Genomic DNA, 12,778 nt, shown 5'->3' on the forward strand with positions numbered 1-12,778 from the left:
TGTGAGCTAGGAGGGTCCTTTATTGCAGAGGGTAGGCTTTATTGAGCTGTTTTTCCCACTGAGTATGACTTATAATTTAAACTGTAGAATTATGGAAAAATATAGCAGGTTCAAGGTGCAGGTTTAGTTTATTATTATCACCAGAGGTAAGCAATGTTAGGTCAACTACTCCAAATTTTACTCCTCTATCATGATAATTTTAATTACCTCTAAGACTTAGAAAAAAATTCCTGCGACTTCTAGACAGGGTTCTGAACAAGGCACTAGAATTGACAACTTCAAGAGTGTTCATTATTCAAGTTTTATTGACTTTTTAGAATTCTGCGACTGGAAACAAGTGCTTCCACAATTATGAGGCCAGAAGTTTTTGAAATTACGTTTTTTTTTTAACAACTTTATTTTAAAAAAGATAATGTATAGATTTTAAGCACTTTTTGCATAAAAGTATACAATACATTTTTATCAGTACTTGTTTTTTTTTTTAAGGTTTTATAGTGTGATTAAGATCTTACTAGTTACAATGAGCATAAAGTACATGTAAAACAAGATGTAACCTGGAATTAGTCCAAGTTTTCTTGGTGTATAAAGATATATATATATGTATTTTTACAATGAGCAAACAGTACATGTAATACAGGGTGTAACTCACAATTTCTCAATGTGTTCTTGGTGGGAAAATAATTGAGCATGACTTTTTTTTTTTGTTTTGTTTTCTTTTTTTTCTTGGACTTTATACAGTCTGGGAGTTGTTTCTGGGGCAGTGTGAGCCTCTGGGGTTAGCATCTCAATATCAGTGACTGCATATTATGTCTGTTCTTTTGTGACTGGGTTATCACACTCAGGATAATATTCTCTAGATACAGCCATTTTCTTAAGAATTTGGTTAAGTCATTGTTACTGGTGGCTGAGTAGTATTCCATTGTGTAAATGTACCACAATTGTTGTATCCATTCATCTACTGAGGACATCTGGGCTCTTTTTAGTTTCTGGCTATTATAAATAGAGCTGCTATGAACATTGTGGTGCATATATCTTTGTTGTGTATTAAAGTGTCTCCGTAGTATATGCCCAGAAGTGGAATAGCTGGATCTTCAGGTAGTACTATGTCCAATTTTCTGAGGTATTGCCAGACTGATTTCCAGAGTGGTTGTATTAGTTTACAACCCCACCAACAGTGGAGAAGTGTTCCTCTTTCTCCGCAACCTCGCCAATATCTGTTGTCATATGAGTTTTGGATCTTGGTCAATCTGACTGGTGTGAGGTAGAATCTCAGGGTTGTTTTGATTTGCATTTCTCTGATGGCTAAGGATGTAGAGCACTTCCTCAGATGTTTCTCAGCCATTCACTATTCCTCAATTGAGAACGTTTTGTTTAGCTATGTACCCCATTTTTAAATAGGGTTGTTTGATTTTCTGGTGTTTAGCTTTTTGAGTTCTTTGTATACCTTGGATATTAGGCCTTTATCTGATGTGGAATTGGTAAAGATCTTTTCCCGTTCTGTTGGCTGCCATTTTGTTTTCTCGACAATTTCTTTAGCCTTACAGAAACTTTGCAATCTCATTAAGTCCCATTTGTTAATCTTTGATCTTAGAGCTTGAGACATAGGTGTTTTGTTCAGAAAATTTTCTCCTGTGCCTATGTGTTCTAAGGTTTTCCCTACTTTCTCATCTAATATTTTCAGTGTATCTGGTTTAATGTGGAGATTTTGATCCACTTACACTTGAGCTTTGTACAAGGAGATAAGAACGGGTCTATTTTCATTCTTTTGCATGCTGAGTGCCAGTTGGACCAACACCATTTGTTGAATAGGCTGTCATTTTTCCATTGAATGTTTACCACTCCTTTGTCAAAAATCAGGTGACCATATCTGTGAGGGCTAATTTCTGGATCTTCTATTCTATTCTATTGATCCACATGCCTATTTCTGTACCAGTACCATGCAGTTTTCAGCATAATTGCCTTGTAATGTAGCTTGAGGTCAGGGATAGTGATTCCTGAAGATGTTTTCTTGTTGTTGAGCATGGATTTCGCTATTCTAGGTCTTTTGTTGTTCCATATGAAATTGCACATTGATCTTTCCAACTCAATGAAGAACTGGGTTGGAATTTTGATGGGGGTTGCATTGAATCTGTAGATTGCTTTTGGTAGGATGGCCATTTTTAAAATGTTGATCCTTCCAATCCATGAGCATGAGAGATCTTTCCATTTTCTGAACTCCTCCTCAATTTTCTTCTTTAGAGGTTTCAAGTTCTTGTGATACAGTTTCTTCACTTGCTTAGTTAGAGTCACACCAAGGTATTTCAAATTTTTTGTGATGATTGTGAAGGGTACCTTTTTCCTAATTTCTTTCTCTACATGTTTTTCCTTTGAGTATAGGAAGTCTACTGATTTGTTTGAGTTAATTTTGTATCCAGCCACTTTGCTGAACTTGTTTATCAGCTGTAGGAGTTCACTGGTCGAATTTTTGGGGTCACTTAAGTACACTATCATGTCATCTGCAAAGAGTGATGTTTTTACCTCTTTCTTTCTGATTTGTATCCCCTTAATCTCCTTTTGCTGTCTAATTGCTCCAGCCAGGACTTCCAGTACTGTGTTGAATAGGTAGGGGGAGAGTGGGCAGCCTTGTCGAGTCCCTGACTTTAGTGGGATTGCTTCAAGTTTCTCACCGTTAAGTTTGATGTTGGCTGTTGGTTTGCTGTATATTGCTTTTATTATGTTTCGGTATGGACCTTGGATTCCTGTTCTTTCCAGGACTTTTAACATGAAGGGGTGTTGAATTTTGTCAAATGCTTTCTCAGCATCTAGTGAGATGACCATGTGATTTTGTTCTTTTAGTTTGTTTATATGTTGGATTAGATTGAATAATTTCCTTATATTAAACCATACCTGCATCCCAGGGATGAAGCCTTCTTGGTCATGGTGAATGATCCTTTTGATGTGTTCTTGGATTCGGTTTTCAAGGATTGTGTGTGTGTGTGTGTGTGTGTGTGTGTGTGTGTGTGTGTGTATGTGTGTGTGTGTGTATGTGTGTGTGTGTGTGTATGTGTGTGTGTGTTTTTGTGTGTGTGCATCTCTGTTCCTAAATATATAAATACAAGTGTTCAGTATGTATAATAGTAATTTTATAAATGTACATGACTTATTTTTCTCTACTGAATATTTCTAGCACCAATGTCCTCTCCAGTATAGATCTTTTATAATCCATTTTGATATTTATGGAGTCAATATTATCTATCTGGAAATCAATAATTTTTGGGCATTGTATATGTAGAGTTCATGATTATCAAGGCTTACGTAGCGTCCTGTATCATTGATTTCCTTTTTTGACAGGTACAAGATAGAATTTTAGTTGAAATGTTAATGGCATTGTCCTGAAATCATGTAACAAAGAAATTTAACAACTGCAGTATCAGACTCAAAAAATTATACCCTGAGTTGTAAGGTTATCATAAGTCATGATCTAAAGGTGACTCTACATTAGTTAGGATGATATGTAAATGTTCTGAACGTGGAGAAAGTTATATCACCAGAATATGAATGAAAAGCAAGTGACATTCTTTAGCTCTTATGGCCAAATATAGTCCACATGAGATTGTAAGCCAAGCTTACAACTCTGGAATTAGGGTCATGAGACTCTTCAATAATTTCCAAGTCCAAACTCAAATAAATAAATGTAGCTTGGTTATAGGAAAACATGCCAGTGTAATATTCTGAAACCAGTTATGGTGCCACATGGATTCTTGACTCAAGAAAATCAGTTCATGCAGTGGTTCTAGTAGGTTGTGAAGACTCTGTTGTTGAAGCAAGGGTAGAGGCTGAATGCTTTAACAGAACCAATGTTTGCAGGTGCCCAGGAAGAATCATACTATAGATTTTGGTCTTCAGAGAGCATGATGAGGAGTCATATATGGATTCTAATTTAGAGAAGGTTACAACCATAATTAAGTCATTTTCAACAATGAATATGGTCAAAGTGTGTAGACCAGGAGTGGATAAAAGAAGAATAGGTACAAGGTGCTGCTCACAGCGATCCTGCATATGAAATCCATCTTCCAATATGTAGATAAGTTATCACTGGTTCTTCTCTTTTTTTTGTACCTTTTTAATGCTACTGCTCTATGAAATTATTAGAATCCTACCTACTCTAAGATATTTAACTCCAATTCTGCTTCCTAACACAACTATCAACAACCCTAATGGTTCTGAAAGACCATCTTTCAGATGCTCAGCAGGATTTAGTTATTCTTACGCCCTTATATTCCATTTATGAAAAGTTTTTCTTTATGCTGTGGATAGTTGAACCTGTAGTTTGTCTAGATTACAAGTATCTTTTTCATCTTCAATGTTTCTGTGGACCTTTAATCACATCACATGCCATAATATCTATGTGTGACTGCACTTATATGCACAATAGTGACTTATGTATAACAGATGGTGTTCTTTTAACTGTAGTCTTCTATATCACGATGATCTCTAATCTATAATTTGGAATCAGGAGGAGACTCGGCGATACAGATATGGAATTCAGCCGAGAACCAGAACAGGTTTCTGCAAACACCGTCTCATTGCTTCCTCATTATTAGATTGCCAATATCACTTGATGCAGACATTAAGACACAGTTGCTCGTTCTTCATGGTGTACCAATTAGCAATATTTCTCGAATTAAGAAATAAATTCATTTAAAAGCTATTGCCAATTAGTAAACATTATCTTTATGGATGATGGATATGATTAATAAACCCATTAAGATAGGGATAATTTATTTGTAAAATCCCTAATACTAATTATTAGAAAAGATTAAGGATCATAGCTGTTCTTCAATGGGCACCACCAAATTTTTTAACTTCCAAAACTCTTACTCAGTGGTAGCTAGCAGAGAGGTGACAATTTTATTTTAGTGCATTGTGTGCACTATGTACCTGTTTCTTTTACATAAGAAGGACTTTGTTTAGTTGATAATCCCACATTTCCCCATTTTCCATGCCAACATTACAACTCCTCCCTTAAAACTGACACAGTTTATAGCTTGGAAAGTACCTCTTTCAAGTCATAATATACAGTGACAGAAAAGAAGAGAACATTGATTAGTATACATTAAAAAAAAAAAAAAAACTCCTCTCAAACTACGTCTCCAAAGTACCTGTTTAAATACTGGTTACTTTTTTTCCAGACTATTTTTAAAGCAAATATATTTTCAAATTACCAAGTAAAGTACAACATTCTCTAGGTTTATTGATGTGTTTCCAATCCTGTAGGAGTTTCCCAGGCAACAGAATTTTAGGAGGACTAAACATAGTCATGAAAAACAGATGGAAACATAAATGTTGATCAAGTGAACAGTGAAGGAAGGAACCAGAAAACTGGCAACTTTTATGAAGATGCTTTTAACCCAGTGATACTGCCCAGAGTAAAATGCCATTTCCTAGCACACAGAGCTAGAGCAGCCTATGAGTCCATGGATGGTATAATTGGTACAGTAATACCCACAACCCAAAGCTGACCATGACCTAAATCCTGAAAGAGTAAGTATGTTAAGTTTCATTCAAAAACAGAAGTAAAAATCTTATTGAGCTGATTCAAAACAGGATGATTTCCCAATACCATCTAGGTTGTCTCAAAGTAAAAAACTTACCTAAATGTAGATTAGAGACATAAAGAAGTTTGGATGATTTGTAACAATACAAGATCAGCAGCTGAGGAATGGCCAACTACTGGTTTTGTGAATGTAGAAGGGAGAGTACAAGAGTGAAGGAAGTAGTTTATGGCCTCTGGAAGGTGGGAGAGAAAAGGAAGTGGATTGATGTTAAGGTGATACATGATTGGACAGTGAAGAGGTGGGCAGACAAGGTAGAAAAGTGGAAGAGGAGCTGAGATTGGAAGAGAGGCAAGATAGAGCTGGAGAAAGCAGACATAGATACTGGTGACCTTAATTGGTGGTAGGTAGATATGAATATTTTTAATGGTTTCTGTAGGTCATTTTATCTCACATAGAAGAACAATTTGTATCTTTGTTCACTGGATGTAATTTTATTGTGTAGAGGGTTTGTGGATTGAGAATTTAATATATAAACCTACATAAAAAGCTACCAGGCCTTAGCATCATGTTTGTGCCATGTGGTAGAGAACATAACATGTCTGGGGAGTCATATTCATCCAGGACGGAAGCAACAGGGTGGGCAGAATGAACCACCTGGGAAGGGACCTGTGTGGAGAGTATGGCTTGAGAACCATGTGAGTGTCCGTGCAATGGGCTGCACACTAGAGCGGCATTCACAGAGTGAGAATGTGAGGACAAATAAAAGGTTTAAACATTTTATTTTAATATTTACTGTAACAGTTCCCTCATGTATAGTTGAAGCTTTGTGCTGTTTTCTCCATCCATTTTGGCACGTCTAGTTTGTTTTTTTTTTTTTTTTAATTCTTGTTCAGCTCCTGTTTAAGCAGACATGTTGATGAGACTTTAAGGGCATAGCATCTGATATTTCTAAGAGACACGGTCTCATAGAAAACTCCTTGATCCACTGGCTCTTACAATCTTTCTGGCCATTCTTCCACAACACTTATTAAGCCTTAAGGGTAGGAGTGTTCTGTAGGAGTATCCACTGGGATTGGACTCCACAACTCTACACTTTGTTTTAGTGTAGTTTTCTCTAATGTTACCTTTCTGTTGCAGAGAGATGATTTCTATATGGGATGCGGACTACAATGATCTGTTGTTCTAAGGACACAGATTTGGAATTTAGTTAGGAATTGTCCTGGTTTAGTATTATGGTGGTTGTAGGTCCTCCTCTGAGATCTGTGACTTCACTAGCTCTGGATAGTTGGCTAGCTTTCCTGTTTGCAGCATGAGTTTCCTCTTGGTGAATGGCTCTAAAGTTAATCTGGAAAAAAGAAATGGTTCCTATAATACAACTTTAGCACTTAAGGCTCAAGGATCACTAAATAGCAGGGTGCAGGAAGATTTTAAATCAGAGGAGCAGGGAGTTCATGTGAGATTACAATTTGTTTTTACATATTTAGGAAATATATAAAAAATATAAATAAAATATAAAATTACTCTATGTGTGTGCACTTATGTGTATATGTGTCTAACAATGAATGAAAAATTCTATGAATTTGAAAACAAACAGGTGCATACAGGACAGTTGAGAACAATGGTTCTCAACCTTCCTGTACCCCTTTAATACAATTCTTCATGCTGTACTGTCCCCCCAACCATAACATTATTTCATTGTTAATTCATAACTGTAATTTTGTTACAGGTATAAACAGTAACATAGATATCTGATATGCTGAATGGTCTTAAGTGACCTCTCTGAAAATGTCAGTCAGCTCCACAGGGTTGCAGTTCTCAGGTTTAAAACCAGTGATTTAGGTTGAAAGAAATGAAGAAACGACGCAATTATATTTTGTAAAAGGATTATCTCTTGAAGAATTCTATATCACTCATCATCTTCATGTAATTAGCTATAGCTTGGCTATGCAGGATGGGAAATGGGCCAGAAAAATTTGACCCTGTCTGGGTATCCAGCTTCCAGTGATGATGGGACACTGTACAGTGAGATATAGGATTGATATGCAAGCAGCTAGGTGACACATCCACACTCAGCAACACTCCAAATAATGAATAGATTTATTACTGTTCAGAGGATATCAGAGCATTTCTCTCTTTCCTAACATTTGCTATTAATTTTAGAATATTATTCTAATTTTTGCACTCTCACAAAACACTACTTTCATGAATATACCATTTTCTGCCAGCAGTCTAAGCAGAAGAATGGGTTTTAAATATTTCTTAGATAAAAGTATAATATCTATCAATTATCAGTTAATTACTTAATTAAACTAAAATCAGAAAGAATCGTTTCCTAGTCTTTTCTTGTCTATCTGGTCAGGATTCAGTAAAATGTCCAGGTAATTATTTCACTGACAGTGGGAAGGAGAGTCAAGATCACTATAATGAGCTTATTCTGTGTTGACCTTCCATTGGGGTTGAAGTATAAATATAATTCTGTAAAAACAAACCTCAGAGAAATCCTTACCTATGAAAAAGCATGTGTGTAAGTGGTTGCAGTCAATTTAAAAACAACAAAATTTCAAGGATGAAAGGGACAGGTGGCATACAGGTGCTCTGCCCCACGTGTATTTGACCTTTTCTCTTCTCCCTAAGATTACCTGGATGAGCTTAGGAGGAACGATTCATTGGCAATCTGCATATTATAGACAATTTCTCAGTCCCTAAAGAAAAGTAATGTGTATTAAACATTCATAATTTTGAAAAAAGTGGCGGAAAAATGTTATTTTAATGAGAAAAATGTATTCTTAGTAATATTTTTATTGGAATTACTTATTGAATAGTTCAATATGAACACACTATACTTCAATAAAATGAAAGTTATAGTGTCTTTTCTTGGAGACCTCATACACCTACTTCATATATAAACATAGAAATAGGTCAGATGTACTATAAGTTATATGTTAGGTCTTATAACATGCAGAATAGTTACGAGGAAGACTATGGAACACACTAAAAAAAAGTACTGTGTTGATATTGCAGACAATCTTTCAAGAACCAAATTAAACATCTATCCAATCATTTAATAAAAGAAAGGAAAATTGGTATCAATTGACTGTTACCTCATGTGAGCACTAATAATTAATCCAGAAAAATTATACATGGCCAGTATGTCACAAAATTCCAAATTCTCTCCCTTTCTTATTACATACAAACATTCTCTTTTTATTCCTCTCATTCTCTTCATTAATACTCTCTTTGTCTCATTCTTTGTCCTTTTCTCCTAAAATAAACCTCAGCTGCCCTGAGGATCTAGAGGGTGTGAAGGGTCTCTAGAGGAGAGAAATTTTATTTTTAGTAACATATTCAGTGATAAATTGTAATACTCTAAGAAATAACCTCTTATATAAAAAACCTAAAAAAACTTATTGGTTCACAAAAGTGAGCATAAAATCTTCAATAGAGACAAGTTAGTAGAAAAGGACCAGCATGAGAGACAGAGCCAGGTCTCTGCTATCAGAATTCATGGCCTGCCCACAGACTGCTGAGCAGACAGAAGAGCTTCACAAGTGCTCTTCCACCTGAGCCCATGGAGACAGAGCCAGATCACTACCATCAGAGGTCACCCATCTCAAAGGGCCAAACGCCCAGAAGCAATCTCCCTCCTGAGCACACAGGCCTCAGACACACAGGAAAGACAAGCTCTAGTCAGAGACAATAAGGTCATGTAATATCACAGATGACAAGATGGTAAGAGAACCTAAGATTGCAAGAGATGCTCTACGAACCTAAGCAATGGAAACCAAGATAACTTGGCACCATCAGAACCCAGTTCTTCCAACACAGTAAGTAGTGAATTTTCCAGAACACCAATAATACAAGATATGGACATAAAATCATACTTCATGATGATGATGGAGGTTCCTGAGAAGGATATGATTAACTCCCTTAAAGAATTATGGAAGAACACATGTAAACAAGTAGAAGCCCTTAAAGAAAAACACAAACAATCAAAGTCACTGAAAGAGGTACAGAAAAACACAACCATACAGGTGAAGGAATTGAAAATGGAAATAAAAACAATACAGTAATCACGAAAGAAGACAACCATGAAGATAGAAAACCTAGGAAAGTGATATCAGAAGGCATAGATGCAGCATCATCAACAGACTACAAGAGATGGAGAGAGAATCTCAAGAGCATAAAATGACATAGAAAACATTGACACAACAGTCAGAGAAAGTGAAAAAATCAGAAAGTTCTTAACCCAAAACATCCAGGATATCCAGGACACAATGAGAACATCAAACCCAAAGATAATAGGTATAAAAAAGAATGAAGATTCCCAAGTAAAAGGCCCAGTAAATATCTTCAACAAAATCATAGAAGACAACATTCCTAACCTTAAGAACAAGATGACCATGAACATACAAGAAGCCTATAGAACTACAAATAGATTGGACCAGAAAAGAAACTTCTTCTGACACATACTAGTCAAAACACTAAGTGCTTAAAAAAAAGAAGGAATACTAAAAGAAGTAAGAGGAAAAGGACAAGTAACATATAAAGGCAGACCAACCAGAATCACACCCGACTTCTCAACAGAGACTATGAAAGCTAGCAGATCCTGGAACTATGTCATACAGACCCTAAGAGAATAGAAATGTGAGCCCAGGTTACTATATCTAGCAAAACTCTCCATAATCATAGATGGAAAAACCACAATATTCTAGGACAAAACCAAATTTATAGAATATTTGTCCACAAACCTAGTCCTACAAAGGATAATAGATGGAAAACTCCAAAACTAAGAGGAAACTATACCCTAGGAAAAGCAAGAAAATAATCTTCTTGCAAGAAAATCAAAAGAAAAATGACAAACACAATTTGATCTCTAACAACAAAAATAACAAGAAATAACAATCACTATTCCTTAATATCTCTTCACATCAATGGACTCAACTCTCAATAAAAAGACATAGGCTATCAGACTGGATACATAAATAGGATCCAGCATTTTGCTACACACAGGAAACTCATCAGAGCAACAGAGACAGACACTACCTCTGAATAAAGGCCTGAGAAAAAACATTCCAAACAAATGGTCCAAAGAAAGAAGCTGGAGTAGCCATTTTAATGTAGAATAAAATAGATTTTCAACCAAAAGGTATCAAGAAAGATAAGAAAAGATACTTTTTATTCATCACAGGAAAAATCTATCAAGATAAACTCTCAATTCAGAACATCTACACTCAAAATAAAAGGCCACCCACATTCATAAAAGAAATCTTACTAAGGCTCAAAGCATGTATTTCACCACAAAATAATAATGGGAAACTTCAATACCCCACTCTCATCAATGGACAGATCATGCAAGCAGAAGCTGAGCAGAGACACAGTGAAACTAGAACAGGTTATGAATCAAACGGATTTAACAACCATCTATATATCCTAAAACAAATGAATATATATTCTCAGCACCTTGTGGCACCTTCCCCAAAATTGACCATAGAGTACATCACAAAACAAGACTCAACAGACATAAGAAGATCAAAATAATTTCATGCATCCATCCTATCAGATCCTAATGGACTAAGTCTGGTCTTTAATAAGAACAAAATCTAGAAAAAGCAACATACACATGGATGCAGAAAAATGCTCTACTCAATGATAACATGGTCAAGGAAGAGATTAAAAAAATTTAAGGTATTTTTTTAGAATTTAACAAAAGTAAGGACACAATGTACCCAAAAATATGGGATGCAATGAAAGCAGTATTAAGAAGAGAACTTAAAGCTCTGAGTGCCTCCAAAAAGAAACTGGAGAGAGCATACACTAGCAGCTTGACAGCACACCAGAAAGCTCAAGAACAAAAGAAAGCAGATACACCCAAGAGGAGTAGATGGCAGGTAATAATCAAACTCTGAGGAGAAATCAACAAGTAGAAACAACAACAACAAAAAGAACAATACAAAGAATCAACAAAATCAGGAGCTAGTTCTTTGCAAAAATAAACAAGATAGATAAGCCCTTAGCCATACTAATTAGAGAGCACAGAGACAATATCCAAATTAACAAAATCAGAAATGAAAGAGGAGACATAACACGAGAAACTGGGGAAATTCAAGAAATTATCAGATCCTACTACAAATTCTTGTTCTGAACAAAATTAGAAAAATCTAGGAGAAATGGACAACTTTAGACAGATACCAGGTACCAAAATTAACTCATGACCAGTAAACTATCTAAACAGTCCCATAACACCTAAAGAAATAGAAGCAGTAATAAAAAGTATTCCAAGCTCAGGACCAGATGGATTCAGTGCAAAATTCTATTAGACTACTGTAAAAGACCTAATAACAATACTCTCCAAACTATTCCACAAAATAGAAACAGAAAGACCACTACCGAACTCATGTGTCAAAGCCACAATTACACTCATACATAAACCACACAAAGACCCTACAAAGAAAGGGAACTTCAGACCAATTACCCTCATGAACGTTGATGCAAAAATACTCAAAAAATTCTTGTAAACCAAATTCAAGAATACATCAAAATAATCATTTACCATGATAATGTAGGCTTCATCACACAGATACGGGGATGGTGCAAAATACAGAAATCCATCAACATAATCCTCTATATCAACAACCTCAAAAAAAAAAAACCCACATGATTATCCCACTAGATGCTGTGAAAGCATTTGACAAAAGTCAACACCCCTTCATGTTAAAAGTCTTGAAAGATCAGGAATTCAAGACTTGTAACTCAATATATAAAAACAATATACACCAAACTGGTAGCCAATATCAAAATAAATGTTGAGGAACTTGAACAAATTCTACTAAAATCAGAGAGTACACAAGGCTTCCCACTGTCCCCCTACCTATTTAATATAGTACTGGAAGTTTTATACAGAGCAATCAGACAGCCAAAACAGGTAAAAGAAGATACAAATTTGGAAGAAAGAAGTCAAAATATAACTATTTGCAGATGATATGATAGTGTCTTACTCAGGGTTTCTATTCCTACACAAACATCATACCAAGAAACAAGTTGGAGAGGAAAAGTCTTGTTCAGCTTATAGTTCCACATTGTCCTTCATCACCAGAGGATGGAACCCAAACAGGTCAAGATGCATGAGCTAATGCAGAAGCCATGGAGGGATGTTACTTACTAGCTTGCTTTGTTCCCATGGCTTGTTCATCTTGATTTCCTATAGAAACCAGGTCTACCAGCCCAGGGTTGGCACCACCCAC

This window comes from Micromys minutus (genome assembly GCF_963924665.1).
Source record: "Micromys minutus genome assembly, chromosome: 1".
NCBI classification, from domain to species: Eukaryota; Metazoa; Chordata; class Mammalia; order Rodentia; family Muridae; genus Micromys; species Micromys minutus.